The sequence below is a fragment of the Gopherus flavomarginatus genome, chromosome 4, assembly GCF_025201925.1.
Source record: "Gopherus flavomarginatus isolate rGopFla2 chromosome 4, rGopFla2.mat.asm, whole genome shotgun sequence".
In the NCBI taxonomy this organism is placed as follows: Eukaryota; Metazoa; Chordata; order Testudines; family Testudinidae; genus Gopherus; species Gopherus flavomarginatus.
The window spans coordinates 96845537-96860110 of NC_066620.1; the positions used below are offsets into that span (position 1 = coordinate 96845537).

Here is a 14574-nt window from a genome sequence, read left to right on the forward strand (position 1 = left end):
GCAAAGCCCGTGAGGGAAATCACCGCTCAGGAGCTGCCCCCACGACCTGCCGTTTTTACAAGGAGCTGGATGCCATACTTGGGTGTGACCCCACTGCCAATCCGAGAAGCACGATGGAGAGTTCAGAGCAGGGAGAAGTGGGGGAGGGTGTAGAGGAAGCTGAGAGTGAGGCTACTGGCGTGGAGGGAGACACCCCGGAGTCCCAGGAGGCATGCAGCCAGGAGCTCTTCTCAAGCCAGGAGGAGGCTAGCCAGTCGCAGCAGCTGGAACTTGTTGGTGAAGAAGAAGCAGAGAAGCGTGTTCCCGGTAAGCAGATTTTATTTTTAGGATGGAAATGTTTTGGGAGAGGAGGGTGGGGGTTATGGCTGCCTGCATGCATGCCTAAATGTGGAATAGCCCATTGATTTGGTCTATCACGTCTCTGTAATCTGCCTCAGTAATCTCTTGAAAAGTTTCAGCCAGAGCGTGGGCAATGTGCTTGCGCAAGTTTATAGGGAGAGCCACCGTGGTCTTTGTCCCGGTCAGGCTAACTCGTCCGCACCACTGTGCCGCAAGGGGTGGGGGGACCATTGCTGCACACAGGCAAGCTGCATAGGGACCAGGGCGGAATCCACATTGCTGTAGAAGACCCTCCCTCTCTCGCCAGGTAACACGCAGCAGTGATATATCTGGCAGTAGAAAATCCTGTTGAGAATGCAGGGATAGTGTTCAGTGCAGGTCCCTGCTCTCTGCTCTCCCCAGTGCACAGAAACTCCAGTGAGCCCTCAGGCAGTTCCCCTTCCCAGGTGAAGTCATGGCAGAAACACTCACCCCATTGCTCGCCATGCCTTCGCTGCCGTGGCCTCTCTGTGCTATGTTAGGTATGTGGGAATGATGCTACAAAAAAAGTCTACAAACTCCTTCACTGTGTGATAATAAACAATGTAGCCTCTGTGTATTAAATGTTTCTATTTATGTTTTTTTAAGTGACCTTGAATAATCCAGCACTATCACCGCCTGCCCGATGGTTACAGAACTTGAGGAAAAATCCTCGAAAATCAAAAGAAGATTTGATCAAAGCAGTTATGAATCAGTACGCCAGAGAGAGTAAGAAGATGCAGGACTGGAGAGAGAAAATGCATGAGTGGAGGCAAACACAAAGCAGGAGAAAGGAACTGGCTACCAAGAAAAGCACAAAGCAGCTGATAAGCCTCTTGGCTCGCCAAACTGACTGTATGCAGTCTCTCATAGCCATGCAGGCAGATCAGTACCGTGGTAATCCCCACCCCTCCCAAAGCTCTCTCTCTTGTTCCCCAGTATTTGCACAAAACACCTTTCTCCAGCAGCCTGTTTCTTACCACCCCCAGCTGCCCCCCAACACCTGTACATTCACCTACCAGCCTGAGAACTACAACCCTTACCCTATGCACTCAACCCCCATCACGATGCAGCATATTAATCCTGAAGTGCAGCAGGCATTGAACAGCAATCCAAGCAGGACATATTCAAACCTCTGAATGTACAGTCCATCACCCTACCCCCCCTGCCCTTTTATGTACTGTATTTTGAATAAAATGATTTCTTGGCTTATAAAACATTTTTTATTATTGAAGAAAGTGATAAATACTGTACCCCAAGGGAAAAACGGGCACAGCAAAGGCACCAAACATTACTGTTGGCTTTCAGTCTCAAATTGCTCCCTTAAGGCATCCCTAATCCTTGAAGCCCTTTGCTGGGCCTCTCTAGTAGCCCTGCTCTCTGGCTGTGCAAATTCAGCCTCTAGGAGTCGAACCTCGCAGGCCCATTCCTCACTGAATCTTTCACCCTTCCCTTCACAAATATTATGGAGGGTACAGCATGCGGATATAACAGCGGAGATGCTGCTTTCCCCCAAATCTAGCTTCCCGTAGAGACACCTCCAGCGTGCCTTTAAACGGCCAAAAGCACACTCCACAGTCATTCTGCACCGGCTCAGCCTGTAGTCGAACCAGTCCTTGCTCCTGTCAAGCTTCCCTGTATACGGTTTCATGAGCCATGGCATTAAGGGGTAAGCGGGGTCTCCAAGGATCACAGTAGGCATTTCGACGTCCCCTACTGTGATCTTGCGGTCTGGGAAAAAAGTCCCAGCCATCAGCTTCCTGAACAGGGCACTGTTCCGAAAGATGCGTGCATCATGCACCTTTCCAGGCCATCCTGAGTAAATGTCAGTGAAACGCCCATGGTGATCCACAAGCGCTTGGAGAACCACAGAGAAATAGCCCTTGCGATTAATGTACTCTGATGCCAGGTGGGGTGGTGCCATAATAGGAATATGCGTCCCATCTATTGCCCCTCCACAGTTAGGGAAACCCATTTGTGCAAAGCCATCCACAATGTCCTGCACGTTCCCCAGAGTCACAGTTCTTCTTAGCAGGGTGCGATTAATGGCTGTGCAAACTTGCATCAGCACCATTCCAACGGTCAACTTTCCCACTCCAAACTGGTTCGCCACCGATCAGTAGCTGTCTGGAGTTGCCAGCTTCCAGATTGCAATAGCCACCCGCTTCTCCACTGGCAGGGCAGCTCTCAATCTCGTGTCCCTGCGCTGCAGGGTAGGGGCGAGCTCAGCACACAGTCCCATGAAAGTGGCTTTTCTCATCCGAAAGTTCTGCAACCACTGCTCGTCATCCCAGACTTGCAGGACGATGTGATCCCACCACTCAGTGCTCGTTTCCCGAGCCCAAAGGCGGCGTTCCACGGTGCGGAGCATGTCCGCTACTGCCACAAGCAATTTAGTGTCTTGCGCGTCAGGCGAATCAATATCATCGTCTGACTTCTCACTGTCACTTTGGAGCTGAAGGAATAGCTCCACTGCCATGCGTGATGTGCTGACAACATTCATCAGCAAGGTCCTCAGCAGCTCGGGCTCCATTTGTAACAGAAATCGCGCTGCAGACTCACAATGCCGCCAAACTGCTTGGAATGTGTAGAAAAGCACCATGGAGCATTGGAACAGGAAGCAGAAAGACCCGCACCCTTCCGTCCCCTTCCCACAAGCCACAGAGCCAAAATGGGACGAGGTGCTCTGTGGGATAGCTGCCCACAATGCACCACTCCCAACAGCGCTGCAAATGCTGCAAATGTGGCCACACTGCAGCGCTGGCAGCTGTCAGTGTGGCCACACTGCAGCGCTGGCCCTACACAGCTGTACGAACACAGCTGTAACTCCCAGTGCTGCACAAATGTAAGTGTAGGCATACCCCTACTCTGATTTTAGCAGGTCTTCTTTCACTGCTAGAGGCAGAAGAAAATCAGTTTCCTAATGTGCTATTCTGTAGGAAACACTTCTACTCTGACTCATGCAGGAGGACTGTTTTATGAAGTGGGCATTTCAAAAAGAGAATACAAAAGTCATACTCATCTGAAGTTCCTAAACTTTCAGGTAACCACAGCTATACATAAGATCAACATTAAACTAGATAATCTTACAATTCATTTATTGTGATTGTTCCTCTTGTAAGTTAGAGGAAATAAATACCGAACAATACTAGTTTTAACTAAACTAGAATACACATCCCCAAAGTATGTAGTCAGTGCTGACTCATTGGCCTTTGCCTAACTGTAGTTCAACTTGGTTTTTTACAAATTAACCTAAGGGTATGACTATACCTGCAGATGTACAGCGCTGAGTGTTAAACCCGCCTTCGTACAACTGAGCAGGGAAAGCACTGCAATCTGTCCACACTGACAGCTGACAACGCACTGTCGTGGCCACATTTGCAGTTGCATTGAGAGCAGTACACTATGGGCAGCTATCCCAGCATTCAAGCGGCTGCAATGTGCTTTTCCAATGGGGGTGGGGTGGAGTCTGACAGGGAGCGTGGGGGGAGAGAGAGTGGGTTTTTGGAGTGCTGAGAGTGTGTCAGCATTCTGTTTTGTAAGTTCAGAACAACCTTCCTCCCTCGCCTCTCTCTTTCATTCACTGAAAGGAAACAGCAGCTGTTTCTTCTTTTCTCATAAGATCGCCAGAACGGACCCCAACACCCTCCCCCCGCCACTGCCTCTCTCTTCAAGCAAACATTAGCTGTAGGCACTCCAAACGGAGCCCCCCTGCCTGCCTCTCACTCAAGTTTTGGGCTTGGTCTGGAACTCAGGATCTAAGATCCCATAAGGGGGGAGGGCTTTTAGAAATCACATCCCTATCAAGCACATTACCCCACCATGTAGACAAACCCTAAGGCTGCATAATGTGACTCCAAACAGAAAGCAGAGGAAGGGAGAGAGAGCACCAGCACAGAATACTGGTGTAACACATTGCTCTGTGGTGATTATGTAGGCATACTAGCATCCCCATAGATTTTGCTCTCATTTCCAACCTCAATTTGAAGATTCATTTTAGCTCTAAAGTTTCTCATGGTTAGTGTCAGTACAGAGAAATTTTTCTGTAAAGCCTAAAATAAAATATAAGCTAATGTTTTAAGTAGTTATGCTTAAAAAGAAGCAAAAATGGGAAAACAAAAAACCATGCAAATTTGAACATAATGCCATATCTACATTACATGAACATTACATCAAGCTATTAAATACTCTCTTCTCCTTTAATCAAGTACACCATTCTTAAGAAATCATGCCTTCTGGGCAAATTTGATACTTACTACACGCTACAGGGAAATTTTTCCCTATGAATGGAGACTTTCAGCACATCCAGATCATCATATGTTGTGGAAGACTAAGGGTATGTCTACATCTACAATTTTGCAGCGCTGGTTGTTACAGCTGTATTAGTACAGCTGTATAGGGCCAGCGCTGCAGAGTGGCCACACTTACAGCAACCAGCGCTGCAAGTGGTGTTAGATGTGGCCACACTGCAGCGCTGTTGGGCGGCTTCAAGGGGGGTTCGGGGAACGCGAGAGCAAACCGGGAAAGGAGACCAGCTTCGCCGCGGTTTGCTCTCGCGTTCCCCGAACCCCCTTGCAAACCGCAGGGAAGGAGACCTGCTTGTTCGGGGAACGCGAGAGCAAACCGCGGCGAAGCTGGTCTCCTTTCCCGGTTTGCTCTCGCGTTCCCCGAACCACCCAGCAAACCGCAGGGAAGGAGACCTGCTTGCTCGGGGGTTCCGGGAACGCGAGAGCAAACCGGGGAAGGAGACCAGCTTCGCCGCGGTTTGCTCTCGCGTTCCGCGAACCACCCTGCAAACCGTAGGGAAGGAGACCTGCTTGTTCGGGGAACACGAGAGCAAACCGGGGAAGGAGACCAGCTTCGTCGCGGTTTGCTCTCGCGTTCCCGGAACCACCCAGCAAACCTCAGGGAAGGAGACCTGCTTGCTCGGGGTTCGGGGAACGCGAGAGCAAGCCGGGGAAGGAGACCTGCTTGATTACCAGAGGCTTCCTCAGGTATGCTGGGATACCTGCTTATTCCACGGAGGTCAAGAAAAGCGCTGGTAAGTGTCTATACTTGATTACCAGCGCTGGATCACCAGCGCTGGATCCTCTACACCCGAGACAAAACGGGAGTACGGCCAGCGCTGCAAACAGGGAGTTGCAGCGCTGGTGATGCCCTGCAGATGTGTACACCTCCTAAGTTGCAGCGCTGTAACCCCCTCACCAGCGCTGCAACTTTGTGATGTAGACAAGCCCTAACTTAGATACAAGTGATGCAATGTATAGCCATGAATGCAAGTGTTAGTAAAGATGTATAGAAGGAAAAAAGATGTGCTGTGTAGTTTTGGATTTGTGATGTACCCTGCATCCACTCCCTGTTTGATCCTGGCCAGCTTGGGCGTAGTGTTGCTGTATGCCAAATAAAAGGTAACTGAGTGATGAATTACGGAGTCAAACTGCGTTTTTGGTAACTGAGTGGAAGTGGGTCTCAGGGGTGCCCAACAAAAAAGTGTAACAATTCAACTGTTACAGGAACTTCTAGGCACTCAAACATTTATTGGATTCAGAGAAGGGCTGACCATACTATAAAATTAAGTGATTCCTGAATTAGTCCCCTTTAATCCAGTAAAATTTAACCATAAGCCGTATATTTATCATATGCAGTATGTAGTTAACTAATAAACAATTTCTATTAGTGTTGTGTATGAAGTAACCCATTCCTTTGGGGGAGGGAGGAGAACGGTGGAGAAGAATAAAATAAGTTAGAAATCAGCGCTTAGTAGGTTAAGCCCAAAATTGTTGAGACTAGCTAGAATGAATATCTAGCAGGTCATCAAGTCTATGCAGGATTGCTCCCTAGTGTACATTTTTTAGCCTAGTGATTTTTAAGCTAGTTTTAAATTTCAAGTGATGGAGCTTCTGTGACTTTCTTTAGGAGACTAAACCATCCTGATATTCATACTGAAAAAAACAAAACTTTCCTTAATTTTACCCACTGTTCCTAGTTATCACCCCTCTGTACTATCCTAAGTGTCTCTCCCTCATTGACATTTACATTGTTCACTTATCTGTAAACTGTTATGATAGCCCGTAGCTGTCACTTGGACGCAGAGACAAGATGAGTGAGGCAGTATCTGTCCCTGGACCAGCTTCTGTTGGTGAGAGAAAGAGGCTTCCGAGCTTACACAGAGCTGTTCTTCAGGTCTGGGAAACATACTCAGAAGGTATGCCTACATTGCAATTAAAACCCACGGCTGGTGCATACCACTGAATCGGGCTCACAGGGCTTCAGCTGGAGCCCAGGCTCTAGGACCCCTGAGAGGGTCCCAGAGCTCAGGCTGCAGCCCAAGTACCTACATCACAATTAAAACAGCCCGTTAGCTGACTTGGGCTTGCAGGGGGTCAGGCTGACATGGGCCAGCCACAGGCTTTTACATGCAGCATAGACTTACCCCAACTGTCACAGCTAAATGCAAGGCGCAACAGATTGTTTAGCATAAGTAGTTAACACACCTTTCAACTGACCGTTCTATTCTTTGAGGCCATGTCTATGCTATGGGCATTACAGTGGCCTCAGAACAAGTGATGAGGAGTATATCCCACTACAAGAAATACTGCTTAAAATACCTTGTAGGCAACTGCGACAGACTGGGGAATCTGTCTATGTAAACTTATGAATCATATTTGATTTTTTGAACTCCACTTTTGACTATAACCTTCAGTGTGAATTAAAACTCCCATGAATATGCAACAGAGCCATCAACAAATTGAACAGTCTTATCCCAATGGAACAATTAGGGTGTCAGGCTCAGCCATTAACTTCTAATGATCCTTTATCAGAAGGGAAAATCGAAAATCCTCAGGTGGGAAGAGAAACAGGAAGAGGTGTCAGACCCTACTTTTAAGAAAGGATAGGCTTTCTTGCAAGAGAAGGCCAGACCATTGCCAGAACCAGAGAATTAGAGCAGGAGGAATGGAGGGCCAGACACACGTGCCCCCCCACCCAAAGGATACTGACCAAACCCCAAAGGACTCCAAAGAGGAAAGAGGACCCTTGAGGGAAAGAATTGCCTGCATAGGTTCTTTGTTTTTCCATAGGTCTGCAAATCTCTTGTGCTTTCTAGGAAGAGAGGAGGGGGCAAAAGAGGAGGGAGAGAGCATTTAAGATGTTCCTTTGCAAAACCTGTGTGTTCCTTACATTATCTGCCACGTACCCCCGAAGGGTTAAATGATATACCAGAGTGCCCATGAGGCTGGAGCTCTGGAGAGAGCATATATAAACTTCTGTGGAAACTTGGGGAGGCTCACAGTTGGTCTTCAGACCCTTCGGGCAGCTAGAATGCAGGGTCCCACCATTTCACAGAGGGCTGCCAAACAGAGACTGTCCCCGGAGAGTGTACCTGAGAGGCCAGAACTAGAGACTATGTCTGGATGCTGCTCAGATCCAATGGCCTTAGGAACATGTATGGAACCCAATGTTTCCACTCCACAACAGACTGGTGACTGTCCACTAGGGATACTGAGCCAGGGCTATAGGAGCAATATTAAGCATTTTTAGAATGTGTATTATGTTCCAAATCCCTAATAATGAATTTGACAAAACAGACACAAAACACAACTTGCTTTTTAGCAATGTGCATGTGTGAGAAAATCAGAGTGAGCAACAATACAAACAAATGGTGTCTGCATGTTATGGGCTATTTCAACCAACTTCTTCAAATGTCAAATTCCTTACATACACTCTGGGTATCCTTCCCCCCCTCCCAACTTATATCATTAGATTCACTTCTTATATCTTGAATTAACTTAGACTGCAAATAGAGCTGGACAGAGGACAGAAATTCCATTTGGCAAAGCATTTTGAGATTTCAAAATAAGAACGAAACCAAAAAATTTTCAAAATTCTCTGCAACAGAAAATGTTTTAAATTTGTTTCAGCTTGATCAAAATATTATGATTGAGTTTTTTCATTTTATCTTATAACACGTTTAAAAATTCAAAACGAAGTAATTTCAAAACAAGAAACCCTGTTTCATTCTAAAAAATGTCTACATGGGATGTTTTGATGTTGCAGGAAACATTTTTCCTGACATTATTTCTTCATTTCTCCAAAATTAAGTTGCTGTGAAATCCAAACTATTTCATAAAGTATTTCTATTTCAACAGAACTGCACTTTCCAATAGGAAATGGTTCATACTGTCAAAATTGATGTTATTTTCAGAAATTCTGAGTATCATCAGTTTTGCTTGGTATAACTATAATGTAGCAATAAGACAGCTCACTCAGTCTTTTATTGGTGTGAATTATATGAACATATTTAACCTGTAAAGCATTTTGAGGTCCTTCAATATGAAAGCCATTATACAGAAATAAAAGTTATTAATCTTCTGCTTGTACATAGTAATATGACTTTTTAATCCATATTTTGATTTCTACATACCCACAAGTATTTTAGATCTAGACAGACTTTCTCCTGCAAAGTTACAAATTAGCAGCAAGATGTAAAAATATAACTGAAATCAACCCATGTGTGGGCAGATCTGAGGCTACGGCTACACTACAGAGCTTGCAGCTTGTTCTGTGGTAGCACTGTTAGTACAGATGCTCTAAGCCAACAGGGAGAGCTCTCTGGTCAACTTAATTACTCCAGCTCCCACAAGAAGATCTCCCACCAATATAGTGCTGTCCACAACGGTGCTTAGATCGGTGTAACTTACATCGCTCAGGGGAGTGGCTTATTCACAACCCAACATAAATGGTTGTATGTACGTAGCCTGAGTATCTCAAAGCTTATGGTTCTAATATAAGTGTTAAGGGAAGATGATTAGATGTTTCAAAAAGAAAAAAAAAAATCACTAAAATTTTTAATACAAGCTTGTAAACTACTAGAATGTATTACAGGAAAATCATCCAGGAGTTTTGCAAACATCATCCTGAAGCTCTCTGACCACCTGTCCTTTGTCTCAGATTATAGATTTAACAGGCAGTGAAACGAGAGAAAATGTACAAAAGAAAATGTTCTCCAAGTACCTTCAAGTCTTTTGCACAGAAATATAAGGAACTTTTAACAAGAATGATTCACATGACAGTTAAGAACAGAGTCTACAGTATTATTTTCCTCTTCTTATACCTATGCAAACTGTTTCCAAAAGCCAAAGATTTTGGACAACTTCCATCTTAATAGCTCACCATACATATCCTGACTTTTGCCATCAAGCTATGTAAAAATGGATTTATTTATTTAAGTTAGTATGTTAGTTTTCTACCCAGTACACTACAGTGGTCTAACAGGGATTAAGAATGAAGGACTACTAATTGAGGGGCAGAGAATGGAGAACAATCCCCAAAACGATCCCTGACTTAATTGAAGATGTATAGACCTAAACTAGCACCTTCTGGGCCACTCACCAGACTGTGGTGAGGGGATTCAGCCACTGAACCCCTAGATGTTTTAGGCCTATGCGCTGTTTCTATCATGGGGCCTCTCAGCACACTCAGGATGCAGATCTTCTATCTAGCACCCCTCTCCTGATAGCTGCTACCACACAGCCCAACCCCTGGAATGAGTGCTGATCCCTCAGTCTCCCCCATAACTTAAACACAACCTCTCCCAGAACTCCAGTCATGTGGGTATTCTGGGCCTACAGTTTACCTCTTCAAGGAGCATGCGAACAGCATTAATGTAACACACAAACCGATTTTGTACAGCATTCTAAAACCAGAGTCCTTTTCTTAATAGTATGAAAAATACACAGATCTATACAAAAAACAAACACTACAGACCAGGGGTCCCCAATGCAGTGTCCACATCTAAATGCGCCTGTGTCCTGGCCAGCGGCGGAGCATCTGCCGAAATGCTGCCGAATTTCTGAGGTGTTTCAGCAGCGATGCCTCTCAATGACGCCACTTGCCACCAACAAGAGACGTCATTGAGAGGTGTTGCCGCCAAAACACCGCAGAAATTCGGCAGCATTTTGGCGAATGCTCCACCGCCGCCACGGTCCTTCGTCTGGCACCCGCCAGATGAAAAGGTTGGGGACCACTGCTACACACATTTCTCTGCTTCAGTTCCCTCACCACTTTCTGAGCATTCTTTGTGCTGGGGTCAGGGCCCTCTTGAGCTACCTAGGCCCCTTCTGCTGCAGCATGTGTGTTCTATTCTCAAATATGGAGTCTTCTCTCCTCAGTTAGCCTTCTCTGACCTTGGCTGATCCATCCCCTTTCTCTCTCCTGCCCAAAACTTCTTGTATGGTTCCCTCAGGGCTGGTCTACACTAGTTAGGTCAACATAAGGCAGCTTATCTCAACATAATTTATGTCAGTGTCTAAACTACAGCCTTCTCCCGACCAATGTAAGTGCCCTAGTACACAAACATAACTCCACCTCCATGAGAGGCTTAAGGCTTATGGCTGCATAATTAGGGCAATGCAGTGTATATTGGCTAGCTTGTCAATTTCACAGAAGCAGTATGAAATTACCAAGAAAGCCAGAGCCCAGCTGTCCCCTGCTCTCCTGGAGAACTGGGTGGCTGGACCCTGCTCCCTGCTAGGAACCAGGGTAAAAAGCCTGAGCAGCCTTCCCCACCCGCTCCCTACCAGGAGCCGGATCACCTTGTCAATTTCATGGGTCAGTGAACAGGGGGACAAAAAGTCCTGGGTGGCTTCCGCTGCTCTCAGTGTGGAACAGGGGAAGGGACTTTGGGGGGAGGGGCAGCCAGCCAGCCAGCCAGGATACCTGGAGCCTCTGGGGCAGCCAGGCTTCTGCCAGCAGAGCCGAGACACTGGGCTCTCAGCTTCCCACACTGCCCCTCTTAGGTCAGTTGAAGTGTTCCTGGTGAGGACATACACCACTGACTCAAGGAGGATAGTGTGGACATGCACCACCACAGTACTTACTGCAGTGGCTGTAAGTTAGCCTATATTAGGTCGACTTAGGTTTGTAGTGCAGACATAACCCACAGGGTATGTCTACACAGGCAAGTTTCTGCACCACAAAGTTATACTATTTTTATTAAAATGCTGGAATCAAACCGCTGTTGCATGTCCACACTGTGCTCCTTGTGACACTGCAGCACAGCCACATTAGCAGCTCTTGCTACGGCAAAGACAGCAGTACATTGTGGTAACTATCCCACTGTGAAACTGGCTGCAGGGTGCTTTGGGAATGGTTTGCAATGCCTCATGGAGCAGACACAGTGTCACATGGCACAGGTTTCCCAACCCCATTGTTCCATGGCCATCCTACAATATTGCCAGCTGCTTTTCAATGGGGGACGGAGGGAAGGAATAATGTGTGACAGGGAGTGTGTGTGTATGGAATGGGGAGAGACAGTGTTTTGGGGGACAGAGTGTGGCAGCATGTTGTGTTGTAAGTTCAGACAGCAGCAGGAAGCAACCAGTTCTGAGGTGGGGGAAACCCTGACATTAGCCCCCCACTCCCTCCCTGGGCTCTCTGCACAGCGGACTTGCTTGCACACAGACACAGACACAGACACAGACACAGACACAGACACAGACACAGACACAGACACAGACACAGACACAGACACAGACACAGACACAGACACAGACACAGACACAGACACCTACCTCAGTGTTCAACAGCTCAAACATTCCACATTAGTGGTTTGCTTTATGTCCCGGAGCAGATCAGCACAACATGCAAAGGCCGTCAGAAACAGCACTTTGAAAGGGAAGGGGTGCATGTCTCCAGGGCAGCTGAGTTCAAAACAATGAGCAAAGCAGTCACTTGAGGCATTATGGGACAGCTCTGGAGGCCAATTACAGGGCAGAAAGCAATCAAGTGTCTACCCTGGGAATAGAGCTCTGGAGCCTCTGCACAAAAACCTTTACATCTCTCGTCAAGGTGTTCTTTTTCCCCGCGCTGCAACTGAGGCCATGTCTACATCTAAAATTTTGCAGCGCTGGTTGTTAAAGCTGTATTAGTACAGCTGTATAGGGCCAGCGCTGCAGAGTGGCCACACTTACAGCAACCAGCGCTGCAAGTGGTGTTAGATGTGGCCACACTGCAGCGCTGTTGGGCGGCTTCAAGGGAGGTTCGGGGAACGCGAAAGCAAACCGCGGCGAAGCTGGTCTCCTTTCCCGGTTTGCTCTCTCGTTCCCCGAACCCCCGAGCAAGCAGGTCTCCTTCCCTGCGGTTTGCAGGGTGGTTCCGGGAACGCGAGAGCAAACCGGGAAAGGAGACCAGCTTCGTCGCGGTTTGCTCTCGCGTTCCCGGAACCACCCAGCAAACCGCAGGGAAGGAGACCTGCTTGCTCGGGGTTCAGGGAACGCGAGAGCAAACCGCGGCGAAGCTGGTCTCCTTTCCCGGTTTGCTCTCGCGTTCCCGGAACCACCCAGCAAACCGCAGGGAAGGAGACCTGCTTGCTCGGGGTTCGGGGAACGCGAGAGCAAACCGGGGAAGGAGACCAGCTTGATTACCAGAGGCTTCCTCAGGTATGTTGGGATACCTGCTTATTCCACGGAGGTCAAGAAAAGCGCTGGTAAGTGTCTATATTTGATTACCAGCGCTGGATCACCAGCGCTGGATCCTCTACACCCGAGACAATACGGGAGTATGGCCAGCGCTGCAAACAGGGAGTTGCAGCGCCGGTGGTGCCCTGCAGATGTGTACACCTCCTAAGTTGCAGCGCTGTAACTCCCTCACCAGCGCTGCAACTTTCTGATGTAGACAAGCCCTGAGGCGTTTCTGTGCATAAAGTGGCTTGGCAGTGTGTATGCACTCAAACTGCAGATGTAAAAAGCTGCCTTACTGCGCAGAAACTTGCTAGTGTAGACAAGCCCTCAGTCTTCCCACTCTGCGATTTTTAAAGGCTAACCTCAATAACTTGGCTTCTTTGTCCTGCATTTTGGGATTTTTACATCCTCCAAATGAAGAATGTAGGAGAAAACTGGCTTCCCCTAGGATGCAGCTACTTTTTGTTCTCCCCAAGTAAGACCTGCTCACATGCTGATAGTCCTTAACAACAAGTCCTTCCCTTGTCTAGGAAGGGTTTGCTTAAAGACTGGTCAGCAATGGTGGATACACAGATCTAGAGGCATTCCATGATACAGCAATCATCATAGTAACAGCTTCTTAATATCAACTAGAATTCACAGATTGTACAGATTACCCAAATCATCAGAGCAACCTTTAAAATTCTGGTGTTACAAAACAGTATGCACTAATCTAAGGCCAACAGCAAGAGTGTAGTTAAAGTTATGTTGTAGAACAATAATTTCACAGTAAAACCAGACCACATGGAAGGAAATGAGTTCATCTGTTTCAACCATCTGTTAGAGGTCAGAAGACTGATATCACCAAGAAAACTGTTAGTTCCTCCAGGAGAGATGGCAATGATTGTTTATGGTCTTAGGGCTTGTCTACATTTACATTTTATAGCACTCTAACTTGGTGGCTAAGGGGTTTGAGTTTGAGCACTTTAAAGCGCTAGTGTAGACAGGCTCTGAGCACTCAGAGCTAATTCCCTCGTGGACATGGATTACCAGGAGCACTGAGACAGCTGTCCTAGCACTCGCGCGCAACCACACTCGCACTTCAAAGCGCTGCCGCGGGAGCGTTCCCACAGCTACACTTTGAAGTTTCCAGTACAGACATACCCTTAGAGTTACTTTGAACTGAGACATGAAATTCACGAATGTCATGAAATTCCTACAATCAGTGCTGGCCTTCCTTTTGGCACTCAGTTCTTGAGTGGAGTGGAAGAACTCCTGAGCCTTAAAGCTGAGCCAAAGAATTTGTAAGCAGCTTTTCTGTCACTTGTTACTGAGTTTCGTTAGTTCTGATTTTACACACAGACTCAACTCTCTCGTTGCAAGTCATATCCCAAGGTAGTAGATGGCCTGGGCCATGGATAAGATTTTAGAATTTTGTAGAAAAACATCTTAAACTTTTAGAGGGAAGGGTAATGAAAGGGCTTTGGCCCTCTCAAGGAATTCTTGTTGCATTCAATTAACAGTAACGTAACCAGGTGCTAGAGGTAATGATAAATTTACAAATGCAAATACTATTACATATACAGATAAATACTATTACATATACAGATAACCTGAAAAGAATTTTCGATAGGCCAAGTAATAGAGGAGCCCTTAAAACTGACAACCTGAACTTTGCCTAGGAAGTGTATATGTTAACAGTTCATCTATGTCTCTCTCCCCTTAATTTATTTTATTCATTTTGAATTATACAATGGTGGAGTTTATTATAGTCTCTAAA

At 46.7% G+C, this 14574-nt stretch overlaps 1 protein-coding gene and 1 long non-coding RNA gene across 2 annotated transcripts in view; both read right to left on the minus strand.

Moving 5' to 3' along the window:
• Positions 1–14574, minus strand: part of SNX9 (sorting nexin 9) — a 103407-nt gene that overhangs the window by 65404 nt on the left and 23429 nt on the right. The gene's annotated exons all lie outside the window — the stretch shown is intronic.
• Positions 4756–12842, minus strand: LOC127049349 (uncharacterized). Its single transcript, XR_007773949.1, has 3 exons — positions 12719–12842; positions 5034–5324; positions 4756–4928 (listed from the first exon to the last, which is right to left on the minus strand). It is a non-coding gene; the product is annotated as an uncharacterized LOC127049349 (long non-coding RNA).